Consider the following 23,391-nt stretch of genomic DNA (forward strand, 5'->3'; position numbering starts at 1 on the left):
AAAGAAACAACTAAAATGGAAATTAATTTAATCTAAGATCTGCAGGACACGAAGGAATAGTTACTAGCCAATAGGCCTTCTTCTGATATTTTAGAAGCTTTTGCCACACTTGGACAGGTCTAATAAGAATTAGTAAAGCCAACAGGTGTGTCTTTCTTGTAAGCACTACAGTATGTTGGAGCTTATCAGTATGTTTGGCGTGAGCGTTCTGGGTGAGACAAGAACAGTGGTAGGGCTGTTATGTGCTGCTATTAGGTCTGCTGAGCCAGGAGTGAGCAGCACAAAGGTGGTGTGCAGACAAAGTAGAGGACAGTGGGATGTTAGAGTTGTCCTAAACACTTTCATTACTGCATCTCTCTCACCACCTGAGGACTGAGTCAGAACTCGTCTTTCAAGTCGCCACAGAACTGATCATACAAGGGGCTCTGGTTCCACTAAAGAAGACTCATTCTCGAACTAACTTGTGGGAGTAGGAACTAGTGCAATGCCATCAACCCAGAAAAGACATAATAGAACTGGCCTGTTGATCTTGACAACCTTGAAATCAGAACTATTTCTTGATTAGACCAAATCCTCTCGAGTCAGGTTATGCAAGATCGCCCCAATGTACGGAATCACTTGAGGCGGAATTAGGACCACCTTCTAACAAATGATTTGACAACCATAACTCCGGCAAAAGGGTGGTTGTAACGAACAGACCCGTCGATACTAAAGTAGGAGAACTGTCCTTGATTAACCACTAGTCTACATAAATGTATATGGAAACAGATTCCCTTCGTAAATACGTTGAGCTGCCATTACCTTCATGGCCTTGGAAACAGAATGATGCTGAGAGACCAAAAGCAAACAATCTAAAATGAAAATTGTATTTATATACTATCCTTACTACCCACGACGAGGCTTTGAAGGTGAAGAGCTCCCACTACAAACTTCAGGTGTAAACGAATAATGGGAAAATGGAAGTAGGAGCCCATTAAACAGTAACCAGAGTAAGGAAAATGCTACTTACCCAGTATGCATCTGTTCTTGGCATATAGAGCTGTAGAGTCATATGCTATGCATTGATCGCCATCTTGTGTTGGGTCCGGATGTTTGCACTTTGTTTTTCTTCGAAGAAGTCTTTCCAGTCACAAGGTAGGTGACTCCTCCTTTTGGTGATAGTGCGCATGGGAATCAACTCCATTGTTAGATTGTTTTCCGGCAAAGGGTGATAATGGAGATAGTATGAGTAGTAAAAGGAGATGTCCATGAATGCATGTATCTAAGTAAGATGCGACTGCAACAGGTATAGGCACCTAGGGAGGTGGGTGTGCACATACGACTACAGCTCTATATGCCAAGAACAGATGCATACTGGGTAAGTAGCATTTTACGTTCGATGCATATGAGCTGTAGATCATATGCTATGCATAGACAATACAGCAGTTATCTCCCAAAGCGGTGGATTACCTGTATCTCTGTTGCAGTGGTCTGAAATAGTGTACGTAAAACTGCCTGGCCTACTCTAGCTTGTTGTCTTGCCAACACATCTACACAATAGTGTTTTGTGAACGTGTGAGGTGTAGACAAAGTTGCAGCTTTGCATAGGTCATCTATGGGTATATTTCCTAAGAATGCCATAGACGCCCCCAGTTTGCGTGTAGTGTGCTCTAGGGGGGAACTGTCAATGTTTGTTTTGCTTTTGTGTAGCAGATTTGAATGCACTAGACTATCCACCTTGCAATTACTGATTTTGATATGGGATTGCCTTTGTGTGGTGGAGTAAAAGCGACAAAAAGTTGATTTGTGTAGAGGAGGAGCCAAGATGGCGATCGGGACGGCCGCATAGTCCCTCGGCTCCGAAGACCTTTTCCTCCCGAGCCCACATCCTGCCTGTAATCCTGTACTAAAACGGCGCACTTGTGGTGACGAGCACCTCCGACTACTTGCGGCACAATCCTGAGGCTTGCGCTTGCTTTAATTTGGAGGATCCACCCAGCTACGGTTCGCGGCCCGCAACAGCCCTGAGTCCGGAGCCTCGAGTGGACAGTAACGCTGGTCACCGAGTGAACAACAGCGGCCACCAGCGACCGAGACGTGCCGGATGGGTCATGGCTGACGGGGAGCGGCCGATTTTCGAACAGCATATCCTGTCGGCTACGGGTGCAACTCCGAGGAGTGCCTGACATGATGCTTGGTGTAAATTACACGACCGTAGAAGCCTTACTTGTTCACCGCCGGGAACCTGCTTGCGCATTGTCCCGCTGCCGGCGGGCGGCTCCCGGATTTGTTGCTTACTTCATACCGTACGAGGCCGGCGTTCTACTCGGCAGTTGCTTTTAGCTTATACTGGGCCTTGGCAGACGCGAGAGTGATACAAAGATGCCTGAGGCCCCTCTGCCTGCAAATTTGCCCCGAATCTGGGTGGCCCTGCCTGTGACCACAATGGGCAATACGGAATGCAACCGCGAAGAGTCTGAGCCCCAAAGTGATCGTGGATGTCTGGAGAAGGGAGACTCGATCGAGAGGGGGCTTGGTAGAGTCCTGCAATATGGCGATCTTATGGCGGCCATTGTTGCCCAGCGCCACGACTTGGTGCAATCTGCCAGACTCCTGGGTAGTAAGGTGGATGAGATTGTGCTTACACTGGGGCACTCGAGAACGTCTGGTCAGTGGGAATATGATGATATGCCTCACTCTCTGCCCGGCTGCGACAAGATGGCTGCACTAAACGACATTGGCGGACTCGAAAATCCTATTCCCGAGCCTTTTCTTGTTGAGGATCCTGAGTGCCTGGGACGACGTGTGGACATTGGTCTGGAACCGCGATGGGTGTGTCCGCCCCAGGCCGTGCTTCCCATGACCCGGGGGCCGCTCCGGCTATGGTCGGACATAGATGCTTTTCTTCCTGGCCCTGCTCTGCTGAATATCGGGTGGAAGATGTGCTCTCGGGCCGGGCCGGGGTCCCTGGAACAACGTGAGAGAGATCTAGCATATGTCTGGTTATATCAAATCGACGCTCCTGTGCTGCTGCTCGCGCTCGCCTGGACACTTCGACTCCCCGTACAGATTGACCTGATCGCCGATACTATGGTGCGCTTTGTTAGAACGGATAAGACGGGACAAGGATGAGCGGTGCCTACGATGGACTGGTGGACCCTAGCCGATGTCTGATACGAATGTGTGCCGAGCTGACTTGCCTGATGGCGCAGTAAGCCGACTATGTGCCTTGAGAATTGTTTGCTAGTACTGGATTTTATTTTTGGACTCTACACCCTGTGCTGTCATAGAACTTGCGGGAGGGTGATGCCGGGGGACAGATGGAGGGCTCCCCTTCGTTTCTCATCACTTTTACTGTAGTCATGGATTCCGCCATCTTGGTGTTTCTCTCCACCTCCCTTCCTCTCTCTTTCCCTTTCTGTAGGGTAGTCTTCTGGGGCGACAGACACGCTGTTAGTGGGGTAGGCCATAGCCATTACGGTGATGTAGGGTGGCGGGTGTTGGGGGGGTTTTGTTATTTTAGTTTGTTTTGTTCTATGGTCCCTTTTTCTCTTCCTTTCTTAGTAGAGTTGGCTGTATCTTCTTCTTTTATCCTTTTCCCTATCGGGCATTTGCGCTTGCCTCTATTTTGTTTCGGGAGGGTGGGTTTTTCGGATGATGCTTCGCTAAATTGTGGACCATTGTTTGTTTTATACTCCTGGCCTGCCCTGGCAGGCGTAGCGTGCTTTAGACCGTATTGCTCATCACCGACTTCTGATCGCATGGAGGATACGCCCCTCCCATCTCTCCCTTTCCTCGTGTAGTGTGATGCCTCCGATGATATAGCCACGGCTGCTTCTTTACACTATAAAAATGAAACCTTTTCCATCCTAGTGTTTCGTGGCGCATACATACCATGTGTTATGATTGTATTGTGAATACTCCTGAGCCGTAAACATGTTTAACGCCTTTGCATTTAACTCCTGATTTTGCGGCCTGCCTCCATGGTTGTTGGCCTGCGCTTGTACGGCTTTACTCGAATCAATAAAGGTTTAAAAAAAAAATAAAAAAAATTGATTTGTGTAACAGAAAGGTTTTGTCCTTTCTATGTAATACAGCAATGCTCTGTTTACATCTAATGTGTGATGGGCATGTTCTGCTACTGAATCTGGTTGAGGGAAAAACACTGGTACTCAACAGTATGATTGATGTGAAAAGCAGAAATTACTTTAGGAAGGAATTTAGGATTAGTCCGAAGAACCACTTTATTTTGGTGCATTTGTGAAAAAGGTTCTTCTATAGTTAATGCCTGAAGTTCACCCACTCTTCTGAGTGATGTGACAGCCACCAGGAATGCAGTTTTCCATGTGAGAAAATTGCAGTTTACATTTGTGCAACGGCTCAAAGGGTGGATCCATTAGTCTGGTGAGGACAATGCTGCGATTCCATATTGGAGCAGGCGGACGTCTCGGGAGGATAACCCTTTTGAGTCCTTCCATAAACCTTTAATGACAGGTACTCTAAAGAGAGACCAATGTCTACTTAGCAGGTATGCAGCTAGTTGTAAACGTATGGACGTGTAACTAAATTGGAACATTATAGATGTAACAAATCTATATATATATATATAAAAACTAACGCATGTCTGTCGGTCTGTTGGTTTGTCCTTTATGCATTACTACACCATTCATCCGATCGCCATGATACTTTGGGAAGTTGTGGAGTACACTCCCGCGAAGGTTTCTGCCATAAAATGTTTTTGAATATCGGTCCCCCAGGGCCCTCATAATCTTTCGAATACTGATGTACGCACAAGACGGAAAAACAAAAAATCATGTATCCACAAGCAATCTAATAAATAAATAGAATTAAAACACCATTCATCCGATCGCCAGGAAACTTTGGGAAGTTGTTGAGTACACTCCCGCGAAGGTTTCTGTCATAAATTGTTTTTGAATATCGGTCCCCCAGGGCCCTCAGAATCTGTCGAATACTGATGTACGCACCAGACGGAAAAACAAAAAATTGAGTATCCACAAGCACTCTAATAAATAAATAGAATTAAAACGACACTTTGAAATGTTTTCCATATTAAAATAAATAAGTTTCAATAAAAATGACAATGTAAATTGAATGTTATCATGATGAGTTTCCTTGAATTTCCTTTCTTCGGAGATCGCAGCAACGCACGACAGGTAAGCTAGTAGCTTATAATATTTTGGACAGAAGCATCAAGCGGGTTGATGTGGTTGTTATTGCAGTAAATCACAAACCGCTTCCACTTTGCTGCATAGCAGGCTCTTGTGGTAAGATGTCTAGCATCCTTGATAATATTCATACAGTCAGGCAGTAGATTAAGACCGCCAAACTCTAGGACTTCAGGTGCCAGACTGAGTTGACTGGGTTCTGGGTGTCTTATGTCTCTGTGAAGAAATTAGCTTTTGATGAGGAACTACAGAGAGTTCCAATAGCGTTGTGAACCATGGTTGACATGTCCATGTGGGAACAACCAGGATTAGTGTCAGGGACATTTGTTTGAGTTTCCGAATGGAATGAGTGGGAGAGGTGGAAAATCTTAAGCAACAATCCCTCACCAGTTCATCCATAGTGCATTGCCTTTGGACAAAGGGTGTGGATACCTGGACGCGAAGTGTGGGCATTTTGCGTTTAGGTGCGTGGCGAACAGGTCTATGTCTGGAAAGCCCAACATGTGAAATAATGGGAGGAGAACATGAAGGTGTAGTTCCCATTCGTGGACTTGCTGTGTCGGACGACTTAGCAGATCTGCCATGCGATTGTCTACTCCTGGGAGATGTCCTGCTAGGAGATAGATTTTGTGATGAATGGCCCACCTTCAGATGTCCTGGGCTAGGTGGGACAGTTGGAGAAAGTGTGTTCCCCCGTTTTTGTATGTAATAAATAGCTGTCATGTTGTCGGTACAGACCAGGACAGCTTTACCAGCCAGATGGGTTTGAAAGGCTTTGAGTGCTAGAAATAAGGCCATGAGCTCTAAATGGTTGATGGGGAGCAACTTTTGTTGGGGACTCCACAGGCCTTGTATTGTGTGTTGCTGTAGAGGAGCACCCCAGCCAGTTAGAGTTGTGTCCACTGGTAGTACCGTTTGCGGAAGCGGGTCTATGAAGGACCGTCCTTTTGACAGATTTTGTGTGTTCCACCACTGCAGAGAGCGAGGAGTATGGCCATTTCCGAACACTAGATCGGTTAATAGACTGGGGGATTGGTTCCACTGCCTGGCTAAGCATTTCTGAAGTGGACGCATGTGGAGCCTGGCATACAGGATGATCATGATGCGAGATGCCATCATTCCCAGCAATTGCATGTAAGCCTGAGCTGGAAGAGATTGATAGGGTTGAATATGGAGAACCAAAGCCTGAATGTTGCGAATTCTGGCTGTGTTGGGAAACGCCAGAGCCTTTTGGCTCCTAGGTAGTAGAGAATCTTGGCTGGCTGTGGCACATTGACTGTGAACCCTAGTTGATGCAGTAACTTGATAGTTATGGAAGTGTATTTGAGACGCGGTTGGTACGTGCTGGCTTTGATGAGCCAGTCGTCAAAGTATGGGAAGACATGGATGCTTTGTCTCCTGATATGAGCGGCTATTAACGCCATACATTTTGTGAAGACTCTGGGGCAGTGGTGACTCCGAATGGGAGTACCTTGAACTGGTAATGTTGGCCCACGAACACAAACCTGAGAAATTTGCGATGAGCAGAGGGGTTTGGAATAAGAAAGTAAGCGTCCTTTAAGTCCAGAGTAAACAGAAAGTCGCCCTTTTGCAAAAGAGGTAGTACATGTTGAAGTGTTACCATGTGAAAATGGTCTGATTGTATGTAAAAATTGAGTTCTCTGACATTGGTCGGAGACCCGACCTTTTTTGGTATTAGGAAGTAAAAGGAGTACACGACCGACCCTTGGGATTGTAGCGGTACGGGCCATACAGCTCCTTTTAAAAGTAGAGACTGTACCTCTTGGTGAGGAGGTGTAGATGATCCGGTGAGAGTTTGTGTGACTTTGGGGGAAGTTTGGAGGAGTGTTGATGAACTCCAGGCAATAACCAGATCAGATTATTTGCAGAACCCACTTGTCTGTTATTGACTACCAAGCTGTTTAGTAATTTGACAGTCTTTCCTCGACAGGTGTTAGGTGGTTGGAGGGAAGGAGAGGTGAGTCACTATTTTGTATTGGTGGGGGAGGTGCGTGTGTTTGAACCATCTACCTCTTACCCTTCCTGTTATTTCCTCTGTAACCCGCGTGGAAGTAGTTCTTAGGAGTCTGAGGTTTGGGTATTACCCTTTTAGGTGGAGGTATTTTCTGAGGAAGAATTCTTGGACCCCGCTCCATAGAAAGAGCGCCAAAAGGAACCACAGCCTTGTGGTGACTGAAGCGCCCCCATGGATTTGGCCACTTCAGTGTCTTTCTTCATATTTTCAAGTGAAGAGTCTACCACTGGACCAAAAAGGTGTGTTTAATATAGAGGTTTGAACCTCAGGTTGGAATCCAGAGATACGTAGCCCGGCGTGCCTTCTTAAAAGGACACTGGTATTGAAAGCTCTTGATTGAGAACAAAATAGGTTGGATGCCACACATGATCCTAATCTTTCTAGCATAACAAACCAAGTTTATAGCATCGGACTCCTTTTTGGACCCATGATACGGTCTCTAAATATAATCAAATGGTACTAATTCTAAATAGAATAGTATTTTTGAATGCAAGCCCGCCATATGAAACTCAAAATTTTTCGCGCAACTTATAAATTATGTATGGAATTTCTATTTAATATTGGCTTATGACCCCTGGTTATGAATGATTTTTTCTATCGGACAAATAGCCCACCATATATTAAGTGGACATGGGTTATTTGGGTTTATTTCCAAGGTCCCTCATGTTCTGTGGATGTAACTCCTTTTAAATATGGCGCCGGCCGGTAGCGTACTTTTACATATGTCGATGCATTTGCACTTGGACACATGATACCGGTTCTATATATAATCATACGGCATATATTTTAAATAAATTAGCATTTTTTAACACAAGTTTGTTATACCTAATTTGCCCACTAGCCGTCTCTATATACAACTATATGGCGCAAATTGTTAACAGATTAGTATTTTTGGAATGCAAGTCTATTATAATAAACTTGCAACTTATTGGGTGTCTACTGCTTGATCTGGCCTTGAATTTTACTATATTGATGCAACCCTTTTTTCCTCTATAAACCAAACTATGCAAGCCATTCTATTCCGAAAAGGCGCAGGCGAGGAGCGTTTAGAACAGGTGATCATTGTTACGACGCTATACGACGGTACACATGACCGAATTGAGAATCTCTCTATATATAGACAGACATGGCGCCCGGTTTGAATCGACCGGCTTCGGATCATGGGGCAGATTTATGAAGGCCTTGCGCCGCCGGTGCGTCACTTTTTCCCATGTTAAAAATGACGCACCGGCGACGCAAGGCCTTCATAAATCTGCCCCCATGTCTCTACAATACAGGTAACAGACTACGCGCTCAGGGGGTTTTCTGTTCTTATGCCTTATGCCTCCGATAGTTGTGGACCTTTTGGCCTTACTTTTGGGCTAGGAAAATTATTCATTTGAGAATTGCGCGTTATGCACACGCTTGCGACTTAGTTTTTCTGATGTTTAATTAATAGGTGCTATGACTGCTTTTTGGATACAGAGGGGCACTTCTTTCGTATCTTCTCTGGGTGGCTGGCTGGGGGCTTTAAATCATGCTGGCCACACACACGTATGCCTCACATATTTGTGCCACTAATACTTAAATCTGTGGCTAAAGACAACTTTCCGTTATCAATCATGGCCTGATCTGGAAGTTGCTTATTGGGTGGCTTGGGGGACGCTATGGTCGTTTTACTCAGCTGCTAACACTTATATGATATGTACCATGACCGTTTGATTTGACAGAGAGAAGCCCAAATGCGATCTAAATTTCTATATAATGCGATCTTAAGACCAATGCACTATGGCTGGTTATGGAAACAGAGGTGAGATACATATACGGTTCTTCTTTTTCTTGATTTTAGGACGGTGGGCAGCTATTCTGGCCAACACTTACTAATTACTATCTGGGGTGACTACTACCCCCAAGACTACACCTCCGGACTCCTACGCAGGTAAGGGTATTATTCTTTTTCTGCCTTTATGAGGGACCTTTAACAGTGGGGGTTGAATTTAAATAGAGGCATTATAACGTACTGCACTGTTTATTGAGATTGGTGAAGTGTATGTAGCGACTTAACATGCTGATGATCTATTTACCTGCGATTCAAAATAGGGTGTGTTAGAATGGGCAATAACAAAGAAGCGATGTCCTATGAGGTGTAATTTTTTTTCCTCCAATATCTGACATAAGATGGCAATAGAAATAAAAAGTCTTAGTGTTGATTCTCTTCTTATCTTCAGGGGAGATTTTCCGGAGTGGTTCTCTTCGCCATCCCTTCGGAAGGAATCCAGTGGGCGTGGTTGATTTGGAGCAAAAGAAAGAAACAAAACAAAACAACCAAAATATATATATATTTTTGATTTCTGTAATTTTTTATTGTATAAAAAAAATATATATTTACATGGAGCACGGAGTATACATGAGTGGAGGAAAAAAAAGAGAAGAGAGAAAGGCAAAAGGCAGAAAAAGAGAAGAGAAGGGCGCCGGGGGTGGGGGGTGTTGGCCACTGTCGTTCCGTGGCTTTGTTCGAGTGTCAGTTCCAAAGTTCAGTTTCCAGGTCCAACTTGTCGTCATCTTTCGTTGCCCCTTCCGCGAGGCTCATTTGGTGTCCTTGGCCCACGCCCCGGACGAGAGGGGGGATAGTGGATAGAAGTCGAGAAAGAAAGAGTGGAGGAGCCTTGCGTATTAGTTTCCTTTTGTTGGCGCGTGGATCTGCAGGGAGCGACCTTCTGCGGTGGTTGAGAATCTTGCCTATGGGGGTTTCTGCGAGGATAGGTAGAGGTCAAGGGGTTCCCACATGTTCGCCTGCCTATGAGTTTTCGGCGTGTGTTTCGCTGTGATGTTGTCTGCCCCCCTTAGGAACGTGACCCAGTTTAGCCATGCCTTGGGTGCAGCCTTTGAGGTGTCCTTCCAGTTACTTAGGACTATTTTGACTGCAGCCGTCAGCAGTAGGTCAATGAGGTCGCGTTCCTCTTTTGTTGTGATGGTCGGGGATGAAATGCTTTCATCCGATGTGGACCAGCTGGTTGTGGGGAGAGGAGTGAGGGAGAAATCACCGCACCGCCACCATGTGACCACTAGCGCTGCACTTTTATAACGGTAGAAATCATTAGAAGCTTTACGCCGCCCCGGTCCCCGGGGTGGATTCCGTCCCGTTCCTATCTCCTTTAGAGAGCCACCCCCGTACCCAAGAGTATACCTCTGACAACCACGCTCCTCCAGGAGCGTGGCAGGTTGACGCCTGATACCGGATAGGGTCCGGCTCCCTCTCTCTCGTGTTCCTGTGGGCAACGCCGACCGGGTCTCTCTTTTAAAAGCGCCGCCTTCCTCCGTGCAGATTCCCTCTCGTCTCGGGATTCTGGTTCGTAGGTGTTCGCTCCTACACACTCCTGGCGACGGCTCACTTTTGCGGCATCTGTACTCCCCTTTAAAAGGTCCGCCTCAGCTGTGGGACGGCAGGTGAGGCCGGGGCCGTTGGGGGCCGGCTAGAAGACACGCTGACATGTCTGGCCAGCAAGGGCGGAGACGCTCTTACAGGGACTACCCGGCTAATCCACAGGCCAGACTAGGGTTCTTCCCTGAGCCCCCCACCCCCGTGCGCAGGTTGACTGCTGCTTGCGGCCGAACCTTGGTACCAGCGGGGTGGGCAGCGCAGATCCTGGGCTCGGGGTGGTGACAGTCTCGGCGGCCTGCTACAGGACAGCGCCGCAGGAGAGCTCGAGCGTCTGAGGGCTGACCCGGAGACAGCGCTACCACCCCACGCCGGGCCTACAGCGTGCTGTGCCTGCCTACTGATCCTTCCACAAAGCAGCCTGGTTTTGGGGCCTCTCCCCGAGGGGCGACTCGGTCTGGTGGGCCTTCCTCCGTGGCTGGCGCCGGCACACCTACCTGATCCCCCGCCACCCTTGGATCACACGTGGATCTGCTGTGCCTTGCCTCCGTGATACCCAGAACAGCGAGGCCTGAGACGGGCATTTCTGGCAATCCCAATGGCCGGTTCGCCCAGGGTGTGAACGCATCGAGGCCGGGGATCCCGAGGCACCGCACAGACGGGGAGTGGCGTTTCCTTCGGGCATGCAGCGCCTGCATACCAGCTGACTCTACGGCCCGCGCCCATCCCTCAGGCGACAGTGTGACATGAACCCTGAGGCCTGCCTCTAGCACGCAACAACATACTCTGGGTGCACTATACGAGCCCTCCATAATTTGTGACGCACCCTCAACTGATAGGGGCCTCCTACAGACGGACCTGTGCCCACCTAAGTGGTATTCTCTGCCCCATTGGGTAATCGCGGAATGCAAAAGAGTATGTCCAAAGCCAAAAGTGTTAAGGTGAAGCCTCTGAAAGACCTCTTTGGCCGCGCTCAGTCCAATCCGGACATGGCAACAGCAGCGCCAGAAGCCGAGTTGTCTAAACAGCCTGGAGCCCCCGAGGATGAGCCCATCACGAAGGCCTTTCTGGAGTTGCTCTTCCACACGATGCGAGAGGATATCCAGTCGGTGAAGGCAGAGTTTACCACGGAACTTAAAGAGGTGCGCCGGGATGTTGATAATATCGGAGAACGAGTAGCCACGCTTAAGGAGAAAAGTGATGCCACGGTAACGGACTTGACAACGATACAGCAAAAAGTCATTAGGCTACAAGACCAAAACATGGACAAGCAGCTGCATCTGGAGGACATCGAGAACCGATCCCGCAGGCATAATATTCGCATCCGGGGGGTGAGAAGATCCGACGACACCAAAGACCTGTTTGCCTTCACCACCTGCCTCTTCCGGCACATCTTAGGTGACTCCCACACAGCGGATGTTGTTCTGGACAGGGCACACAGGGTGGGTCCACCCCGTAGACCTCAGGCACCACCTGCGGATATCTTAGTGTGTGTACAGGACTTCAAGACTAAGGAAGCCATCCTATCCAAGGCGAGAACTATGCAGCAGATTTCATTCCAGGGCCACTCACCGCTGCTGTATCAAGATTTAGCCTTCATCACGCTGCAGAGACGCAGGCAGTTTCATCCTGTGACCGACCATCTGAGGCAACAAGGGATCTCATATTCCTGGGGGCAACCATTCCGCCTCATCTTCCGATTTAACAATAAACTGCATCAGCTATGCTCACTGTTGGCTGCCTGCTGGGCCTGACGCCTCCTAGTGAAGATGTCGACGTCGATGACACGAACATGAGACCTGATATCTCTCAGTCAGGCTGGTAGGGACAAACCAGGAGACAGCGCCCCCGGAGGCCACCTGCCTCGGAAATTGCGGAGCCAACAAGATGCCCTGGCCGCAGCTACTGAGGCCCTCGCTGGAGAGAACTCGGATGACAAATGAGGGTCCGGAGAATATTCCCATTTAAGATTCCTTCCGACGCATCCGTGCTGGGTTTGGGCGGGTGGAGGGGCGTTTCTCCTCATTGACTGACTATGGTCCTTACATTGTTGATTATTCCAGTCGTCCTGGGACAGCGGACTTTGTTCGAAAACTGTTATTGCTCATTGGGTGTTTGGGTTAGGGAGGGATAGGAACACTTTGGTGTGGGTTTTGGGGGTTCCCCCTTTTTTCTCCCCAGGGTTTTTCCTTTTTCCTCCCGTTTTTGTCCTTTGCTGGGTGGGTCCCCCGTCTACACTCCTCCATGCTTGCTAGCACACATCATGCTCGAGGCCACCACTGCGGCCTTCCCACCGCACTATTCTTGCGACACACCGGCTGGGCGTCTAAGCCAGATTCCCTTCTTTCTTCCATATTAGATGGCACACAGTCCCCTTAAGGTATTGGCCCTCAATGTCCGACAAGTGAACAACCCTATTAAGCGGCGAGCATTCCTGAATCTACTGGAGCACTCGGAGGCTGATGTCTGCTTCTTTCAGGAGACTCACCTACTACCACAAGACCACCACAGGATGAAATACCGAGCTTTCCCCATACAAATATTCTCCTCACTCTCCACCAAGTCAGCTGGGGTAGCAATTTTGGTTTCCCGGTCCTTCCACGGTAAAGTGGTCCAGAGAGAGGCAGAGATCAAAGGCCGTCTACTCACCTACCAATTCTTAGCTGGCATGTCCCTTATAATAGGGTCGGTATATGTGCCCAATGAAGGCCAGGACAAATTCTTACACAACGCACTCATTGACGCCACAGCCAACTCGGAGAGGCGCTTGCTTCTGCGGGGAAACTTAAATCTGGTCTTCGATAACCTTAACGACAGCTTGTGTCAATGTACTAGTCAAGTGGGGGCCCTCTCGCGGGCTGGTCTTGCACACATTCACGATAAGAGCCTCGTTGATTTATGGCAACACTTCCATCCCCATAGCTGGTCCTACACCTACTACTCAGGGGCCCACAAGACGTAAGCTAGGCTGGACTATTGCTTGTGCTCTACTCCGTTAGTGGCCTTAGCGACGGACGCGGAAGTCCTTACAGCACCACTTTCAGACCATTCCCCGGAAACAGCTTCTTTCTCCTTCGCATATACTCTGTCACCGCAGCGACATTGGTGCCTTCGTGACTCACTTCTACATCAGACCTCCGTCACTGACCAAATTCGGACCATTATCTCGAACTATCTAACCGTCAACGCCAATGCGGACACTTCCCTGGCGACACAGTGGACTGCCCTTAAGGCCGTCCTAAGGGGAGAGTTCATAGCCACCTCCGCGGCCATCAATGAAGAACGATGCCAGAAGCGTGCCGAGCATACACAACGAGTGGCAGAGCTGGAGCAGATGCATCAATGTACTGGTGCAGCCAGGGCCTGGTGGCAGCTCTGTACGGAGAGGAAACAGCTTGCGGCGCTGGACCAAGATAAAGCCGAATACGCGGCCCTCCGCCTACGCCACTCCTATTACACCGGTGGAGACAGATGCAGATGCCTTTTAGCACACAAACTACGGGAAATGAGGCAGAAACAAGGGGTTCAAAATATACGCACACCTGGAGGCGCCTCGTCTCCGACGATGTTACTATAGCAGAAACCTTCCGGGACATCTACGCTAGGTTATACTCAGGGGACTCTCTTGACTTGATCCTTAGCCAGGAATATCTCGACGAGGCACGGCTTCCCCTCTAGACCCGGCTGAAGCTGCAGACTTGGATTGGGCGATTGGGCTGGAGGCGGCCATTTCGCGCCCCCGTCTAGGAAAATCGCCCGGCCCGGATGGCTACTCTGCAGCCTTCTATGAGGCCTTTTGCACCCAGGTGGCTCCTGTGCTGCTTGACCTTTTTTACACCTTTGCTCAATCCAGGGCTATCCCGTAGGAAATGCTGGAGGCCTCGAGCATAGTCATCCCGAAGCCTGTGAAGGACGTCACTACCTGCAGTGCGAACAGGCCGATCTCTCCTCAACATCGACATTAAATTATATACGAGTATCCTTGCGTCGTGATTAGCCCCTTATATGCCTCAATTAGCGGAGCCAGATAAGGCAGGTTGCATCATACAGTGTCAAACCATCGACAACACAAAACGGGTGATACACCTCATAGAAGCAGCGTCGCGCGTTCAAACGGACTGCATGTTATTGGCCATCGACGCGGAAAAAGCCTTCGATAGGGTCCACTGGCCCTACTTCGAACAAGTGCTGCAGTGGTTCGGCTTGGGGAGGTCCTATGTACCCGTATTCTCAACTGTTATCGCTTGCCTCGAGCCACAGCGCGGGTCAATGGCCAGACGTCCTCCCACTTACCCATAAGCAGAGGCACCCGACAGGAGTGCCCTCTCTACCCCATGCTTTTCGCGCTTTACATGGAGCCACTTGCGCGGAGAGTTCGACACCACCCCTCATTAAGGGGATAAAATTCGGGGGGGGGATGTCCACAAAATCAGCTTATACGCGGACATCTTGCTCTCCATCACAGACCCTGCTCAGACCCCTCGGACTCTTTGTATTGAACTGCATAACTTCACGCAGGCCTCAGGGTTTAAGATTAATGCAGACAAATATGTTGCCCTCAACATCTCGTTATCGGAGACCACACTGACCCACTTGTGGGAGGAGCACCATATTCAATGGTCAGACGACACAGTTCCCTACTTGGGAGTGCAACTAGGCCCTAACATCCCAGCTACCACACGGCTAACTATGATAAACTTTGCGCCCAAATTCGCGGGGAATTGGGCAGATGGAAGCACCACCCCTTATCATGGTTAGGCAGAATAGCCGCTGTCAAGATGACAATCCCCCCCCCCAGATACTATATCGGTTTCAAACTCTCCCTCTGCATCCCCCAGCAGGCTGGATCCAACAAACCCAGTCTGAGCTGGCACACTTCATCTGGCAAGGCCAAAGTCCGCGGTTCAAGCAGGCTATAGCGGTCCTCCCCCGGAACAGGGAGGAGTCGGTATACCAGACCTACAGCTCTACTTTTATGCTGCGCATCTCTGCTATCTGGTAGAGTGGCACCGCCTGGAATCCCAGAAACACTGGTTGTTTCAGGACCAGGCGATTGCAGGTATGCCCTTACAGGGTATCCCCTTTCTCCGGAGAAAACACCGACCTCTCAACCTCTACACCTCCCACGTCACAAGTACACTCTTGGAAGCTTGGGACCGCACGGCTATCTCCCATGGGTTATCATCGTTTCCCTACCCCTTGACTCCATTGTTCAATAACCCTGACTTTATTCCGGGATTGGATCCCAAAGCGTTTGCGAACTGGCGCCTCTTCCCCTGTCGGTCTCTAGGACATCTATTTGATTTACAGGGCATCATCTCATTTCCACAAATTAAAGCAGACTATGGCATCCCAGAGATGGACAAAATGCATTTCCTGCAACTTAGGCACTGGGTTCTCCAACCCCAAATTAAACCTAGAGCTCAGAGATTCTTAACCCCTTATGAGAAGTGGCTGGTCACGCGAACATCAAACAAAAAACTAATCTTAGATCTATATAAACATCTTCTAGCGGCCAACACCCAAACTTACAACGCAGGTCAGGCAAGATGGGAACGGGACCTAGGTAGAACCCTCTCACACAAAGAATGGAGTGGCATATATTATAGGGCACAGCACTCAGCTAATCACGCAGGACTCACGGAGACACTGACCAAAATTGCTACTTACTGGTATCCCACACCAGAGGGCCTACACCGTTTAGATGTTGGAGGGGGTGTGGTGAACTAGGCACCTTAGAGCACCTGGTGTGGAGCGGTGATAGACTCCATTCTTATTGGACCACAATATTAGAAGACATTGACTCATCTTGATACACAACTCCCATGCTTCCCAGCTTACATCTTCTTAGGGTTGCCCAACCCGCTGACATACCCCCTAAAACCCAGAAGAGGCTGTCTTTTTGCCATTGCTCTAGGGGAAGCCGCCCAGAAAATACTCGCCCATTGGCGCTCTCCACAAGCTCCCCCACACGCGGGCTGGTTACAAAGGCTATAGTTGGTGCTGGGGATGGAGAAACTATCTCTTACTTTGGCAGGTAGAGGGGAAGAAATCCCAGAGCTGTGGCGACCCTTCCTGACACTGCTCACAGCGGAGTTTAGGGAACTGACCTGCCCTCGATATCTGTGCTCCTCCGGCTAGCGGACACACAAATCCCTGAGTCACGCGCTCCCCCAGAAAAATAGATAACTCCTATAATGCTGCCACCATTTTTCCTCTTTTTGTGTGACCCCTATGATTCATGGACAGAAGGGGGGGGGGGGGAGGCGGGAGTAGGGAGGGTTTGATGTTTTGATTACTTCCTTTGTTTTCCCTTAAGTTGTCTACTGTTGACCTGCTCACAGCAATTACTTGGTAAAACAGACAGCGCTGACAACTGATGTCTGTATCGCTTTGTTTTGATGGAGCAGGGGGTCCTGTACCCTTTGTTATGTTTGAAATGCAATAATAAGATTTAAACCATAGATACATTGTGCCGTGTGTGCTAGTTTCTCCTTTTAATGATATCAGCTGCCTCATGGTAGATTGTTATTTTTAAACAGGGATGGGATTTGATACCTTATACCAATTGATATTTTGCATATATGCTGAGATTCGCTGCATGATTTGATCCACGCACTAATACAGAGGTGAGACATGGATGTATTCCCCTATTGTGCTATTTATAGGTATTAAATTAGTTAAATCAGTACTCTCTGGTGGGGCCTAGTGGCTGGGGATGCCATTAGTGTTATGCGTTTTTGTGGACTGATGCACTTTTTAATAACCTCCGTGTCCAAGTTAAATCTCGTCGAGTTCTAATAGCAGTAGGTCTCTTACCCCTTTTTGCTTATTTCTTCCCTATTTCTATTCTATTGACTTGAACTCTTCAATTTTTAAGGTGTAGGACAAAATATGCAAGTGTGGGATCTTCATTGCAAAAGGCTGTTCTTGCCAAGGACATTCTTCGCCTTCGCATAACGTTTATGTATATGTATGTGCATGTACTGTATTCTTATTGTGTCCCCTGGCTCTCTTTGTATTTGCATTCTCAAGCCGGTTTTGAAAAGAAAAAGAAAATGCTATTCTGTCTGGTTTTATATTGGTTTATATGCTGTGGTTATATAATGGTTTATATAGGTTTCTCATGTTGTCGCTCTGAAGCTTTTTTGTTAGGCTTTTTTGTTAAGATGTATGACCTCATACATGTGATACGTTTATTTGTGTACGTACGTATGTTGCATCCATGTATTTAGTGTTTTTATTTCTGTGTTCCTTCCAGCCCTGATGAAGTCCAAAAGAACGAAACGCGTTGGCTGTGGTTCCATTTTTAAAAAAAATTAACTTATGGAATAAAGCATATTTTGGATACATTTAAAGCCTTCTTTGACTTCATCCCTGGTGCACCGTCCTTACCCTCATGCTCTGGCAGCTGTGTCCGCAGCATCAAGGGAGCACCTGATTTCATTGTTGGAAATAAGTTGTCCCTCCCTTATCAGGTCTTCAGCTTTAGATTTATGTTCTTGGGGTAGATATTGGAGCAACTGTTCCATCTCATCCCAATGCGCACAGTCGTATCTAGCTAGCACCGCTTGTGTGTTGGATAAGCGCCAGAAGTTTGCTGCCTGGGATGCGATTCTCTTCCCCGAAACATTAAGAAGCTTAGATTCCAGGAGATATCTGACATATAAAACGCAAATTAATAATATGCCGGACAAACTTGGTCAACTTCGCGCAAAGTGGGAGCTCACCACTGAGCCACTTGAAGACATATTGGAAAGCGGCCCTCATGCACCCTTATACAATAGACGATCCTTCACAAGGTCCATTTTGACAGGGAATGTCTACACAAGAGGGGGGAGGGTGAAGGACCCTGCATGATTCAGATGCCGTACGGAGCATGGCACATACATCCACACACTCTGGGAATGCAGTCACATTCAGCCCTACTGGCACACAATTGTGGGAGAACTGAACAAAATAATAGGGGCAACCATGGGGCTGGATGCGAAATTCTTACTCCTAGGAATGCCCAGGGATATTGACCTGCCGCGCTATGGGCTCGTACTGGCCAATCTTGGCTATGTCCCTTTTATCCACCACTAACCCAAGTATTGGGAAGCACAACACCTTCCTACACTTATGGAGTGGAAGTCCAATATGGATCTCTACATGGCTGCGGAGAAAGTGGTTTACAAGGCGAGGGGTTGCCTGCGTACATTTCTGAAAATTTGGTGCCCATGGCTGAAATATTATAAGTTGGACCTCGATGTAGAAGAGGAAGCCCTCGCTCTGTCTCATGGGAGGTCCGGCTCCGGCCCTTATGAAATGCTTTCCTACCTCCTATTTGTAGTTGGGAATACAGAGGGTTTTGACTTATGTATTTGCTGGATTGCTACTGTCAATGTAAATTTATGTCTCTTATTGGACAACCTTCTGCAATATTCATTGTTTATTGATGTACCTCCATGCCTGCTGTTGATCATACTTCTTGCATTAATAACTTCTTTTGCCATCTTTAAGCACGTTTTTTCAATTGCAAAAAATAAAAATAAAGTTTAAAAAAAAGAAGAAGCTTAGATTCCTTATCTGGGGGTGGAGCATCCCCTGTGGTTTGGGAGTTAGCCCTCTTGCATGCGTTAGACACTACTAGCGAGTCCAACAGTAATTGTCCACTAATGTACGCTGGGTCAGATGGCGCAGACTTATTTTTTTGTCTACCCTGGGGGTAATGATGCGTGCACTGACAGGATCACTAAAGATATCATCCACATGTCTGATCATACCCTTGAGCATTGGTAAATTGTGTGATGACTTGAGTAGTGCTAAGGGTCTCGAAAAGAAATACTCTTCGAGAGAATGTTTGCGAAGCTGCACCCCATGGTAGTTGGCAGCGCTATCCAGCGATTCAATGTAACCTACACTGTCTTCTGGCGGAGAGGGTTTGGTAGGGTATATGTCAGGTTCATTGATCGTGGGAAAGTTAATGTTGTAGGCGTCCCATGGGTCCGCAGGTATTGGCTGACCATCGTCATCGTGTATTTGGTGAATGCGGAGGTGAAGTAGGTACAGGTATAGACTGTGGAGAAGGAGGAGATGAGATAGGAAGAGGAGGAGGGGAAGGGTTAGTTGCGACAGTTCACTTCTTCAAAGGAATGTGATATTCATCTTCAGCATCAGCCCTTGTCTTTAGAGTCACTGTGGTGGTTATATGTCCGGTTTTTGGATGAATGTACAACACTTTCTGTTTCGGGTCCGGTCTTTTGAGCAGATCATCAAAAGTGTTTTTTTTGTGAATTCGGTGCCTGCGGTTGTTTCAGCGCCGAAGCTTTTAGTGCAGATGGTTTAGGGGCTGGTGTTTTTGGATCCGAAGTGAGTTTCGGTGCCGATGGCTGAGAGTCGGAGCCAGACTTAGATTTCGATTGGTTCCCATTTTAGATTGGGGCTTTTCGGAGCCAGAAGGCTTTTTGGTAGGTTTTGGTGCCGAGTCCGAAGGCGTGGCGTAGGAAGAATGATCTTGGAGCAGACTAGGGCTTAAGGGCACTGGTTGGTCCTAAGTCTTCTTTTTGGGGTGAGGTGGATGTCGGGGCGAGGGAGTTTCTGTACTCACAGTACCTTGTCCCTGTGGGATGTCATCATCCTGGTCAGAGCCGTACTCAGAAACAGAGATCGGTTCCTGCTCTTCTTCAGCCCGATAGCGTCCTCTGCTTCTTCTTCTGATTGAGGTCCAAAGAGGTCAGGAATGGAGGCTTTGCATTGACTTTCCATGTCGCGACGGTCGAGAAGTGCCTTCTTGGAGCAGAATACTTTGCACGCGTTGCAGTCCTGTTCTCAGTGCTCAGTAGACAAAAGCACAGGTTACACACTCCATGTGAGTCAGCGCGCTGGTATTTTGCATGGCCCTGAGGGCAGAATTTAAAGGGACTTCGTTCCATTGACCCTTAGCCAAACCAACGCAGGTAGGCCCGACGGCCCACCACAAACTTTCCTGATCGTAAGAGTTTTAACCAGAAAATCCGACACTAGAAGAATAGTATACGCGATCGGAAACAATACTGTTGAGGTTGAGTGTTTTGCGCACCAAGGGAAATCGAAGGAGCGGTGTAGTACCGGAGCACAGCGAGTAAAATCCGAACCAGATAGCAGAAAAAAACAATCGCACAATGGAGTCGATGCCCATGCGCACTATCACCGAAAGGAGGAGCCACCTACCTTGTGACTGTAGAGACTTCTTCTAAGAAAAACAAAGTGCAAACATCCGGACCCAATACTAGATGGCGATCTATGCATAACATATGATCTACAGCTCATATGCCTCAAACATACCTTTCTTTCTCTGAGAAGTAGCTATCAGTAAGATGTGTGTGAGGAGGTTTCCAAAATATCAGACTATCCATGCTCAACTATTGGCAGCCCCCACTGGTCTGAAGGATCTGATGCATCGCTGGCAGAACACAGTCACTGGACCAACAGACATCTGATATCCCATGTGTATTCTTACTTTAGCAATCAAAGGGGTTTAGCTGCTGGGGGTTGGTGAAGGAGTAAGATAGTCACTGCCAGCCTCTCCCAGATCGAACACTTGTGGCCAGAAAAACTGCTGCAGAGCTTGAGGCTCCGGTTGGGACTGCTGCCTGACAAACAGTCTCAAAATTGCCAATACTGCCTTCGAAACTTTAGCAGGAGAGTTGAGATCAGACTTCCTAGAACTGGACCGACTCTGCTCAACCCCTGCAAGGACAGCATAAACTTCCTGTTTATTTTAAATATCCTGAGACCTAGTGCGAGCAGCCCGTTGGAGCATTCATAACCGTGGACCCACTGAATAACTTGCCATGTATGGCTACACGACCGGTGGCGGAAGTTAGAGTTAAGAAGCACAGTCCGTTTGGACATATGCAAGTTGCGATGACGGTTATATATTAGACAAGCAGAGTTACTGAGGATGTTATTCCGTTTTGCAGCAAGGATTTATCCACATTAGAGAAGCAAGCAGAAGTGAGCAGATGCCAGGAGTGCATTGCAAAATAGACAATATGTTGTGGTTTTGAGAGGTATGTAGTGGTGCAACATTTGTGGGTTTTTTACCTCGTTTTAAATATTAGTAAATTGTGACAACAAGCGTAGTCAACACAGAATTTGCCCTGACAGAATGAACCGCTATTTACAGGTGATTGTACCTAGTGTTTGGTTCACTTTAATCTTCACAACGAGGGGCATTGCTGGCCTGAAGTACGACAGAGATCCATTTCGGTTTGTGTCACGTGAGTGCATTGCTCGTGAAGTGTAGCTATATACACATTTTTCTTTATTGGTTCTTGCACTTTCCCTGGCACCTTGATTTTTTTTTTTTGGGATGCACGTGGGTCTCTTGATAGTGGTACACTAAATGTATTTCGTTCTAGTCCGGGTAGTACATTAAGCCATCACGGTGTGGTGTCCCCTCACATAGTGGAGCATCTCAACAAATTCTTCCACACCTTTTGATATCTCTCTTTGATGAGATTCTGTCTTTCCCTGCATGAGTTGGACCCGACAATTGTTTACGTTTTTGTACAAATTTATATTTTTGGATTCATTTAGGTTGATTTCCTTACCTTTGTCCTGAGGAGGCCAGGAAGAAATTGGGGACCGAAACGCATCCATGTCAACAGTTTTGACGGGAGGAGTCCGCTTGAATACAAGAATTATTGATTTTCGAACCACATTTGATAGAAGCTTGTAGAGGTGTTGCAACCACGTGTTCATAGAGGACTTACCCAGACATAATAGGGTACAGGCAACTAAGATTTGGTTTATGTTTTATAAATGTTTGTGATGTAAATGTCTTCGTATATATGTATTTAAATGTTCTACAGTTAAAAACTAAAACAATGATTGATTCTTTCAAAGTATGTCTCAGTGGTATGTGTACCATTTAAACGAGCTCTTCATAAATTGAAATGGGACTTTGTACTAGTGATAGGGTAATTTGATGTCCCCTATGACTAAGTAAATGAAGAGATATTGATTCCCCCATGCTATTTTTTCTGCATATTATGTAGTTTTCTTACCCAGGTATAGGAGGGTGATTTGGGTAAACTCCACTGATTATTTATCATACACTTTCATCCCAGTCATTGCCCATCAAAAGGCATTTTGATTAACTAAGCCTAGACATCAGAAGAAGAAGTACAGCACATCCATGTATGATTCATTAATGCTACAGAGGATTCTAAGGACAGTTCAATCACATCCAGTGGACATGCCAGGCTACACGATCCTCCTGGTATTCGCCACTCTGTCCTCCAGCATATTCTTAAGTAACTTCTGAAAATTCTATTGACACCCAAAGTTGCCAACTCTCACAGACCACATAAGTACTGTGCCTGTAGGTGAGTCGCATTTACGGAATCTGAAGCAACATTGAGGGTTCAAACAACACAGGGACGGAAGCAACACAGGGCATGAGTAGGAGAAGCAACTGGCCAGAACAACGTTGACCAAACAGGGAAGCACATGCGAGAGAGAGCAATGGGGAGCACATGATGACAAAGCATACAGCAACATAGAGTGCAAAGAGAGAGAAGGACATAAGGGAGACAGCTGAAAAAAAATTTACCATGCTTAATTGGAAATAAACAAAGTAGTTGAAAAGAAAGCAGCTGAAGCACATATGCCAGCCAATCAAAAGTGATGCTAAAGAGGCCATCCTCCATTGGAGGAACAAACAAGATTGACAAGCTGAAACACAAATAATAAGCAGGCAAATGAGAATGACAGGAAAGCCAATGAATGGTAAGCAAGCACTATATTCTTATTAGGCACCCAATATGTTTCACTACAGACAGCGCATGCATTGTCTAGTAGGAGAG

General features: G+C 47.4%; 1 protein-coding gene across 5 annotated transcripts in view; it reads right to left on the reverse strand.

The window, feature by feature from the left end:
* Positions 1-23,391, reverse strand: part of ADAD1 (adenosine deaminase domain containing 1) — a 1,111,472-nt gene that overhangs the window by 770,013 nt on the left and 318,068 nt on the right. The window lies entirely within an intron of this gene.

The sequence above is a fragment of the Lissotriton helveticus genome, chromosome 2_1 (genome assembly GCF_964261635.1).
Source record: "Lissotriton helveticus chromosome 2_1, aLisHel1.1, whole genome shotgun sequence".
NCBI classification, from domain to species: Eukaryota; Metazoa; Chordata; class Amphibia; order Caudata; family Salamandridae; genus Lissotriton; species Lissotriton helveticus.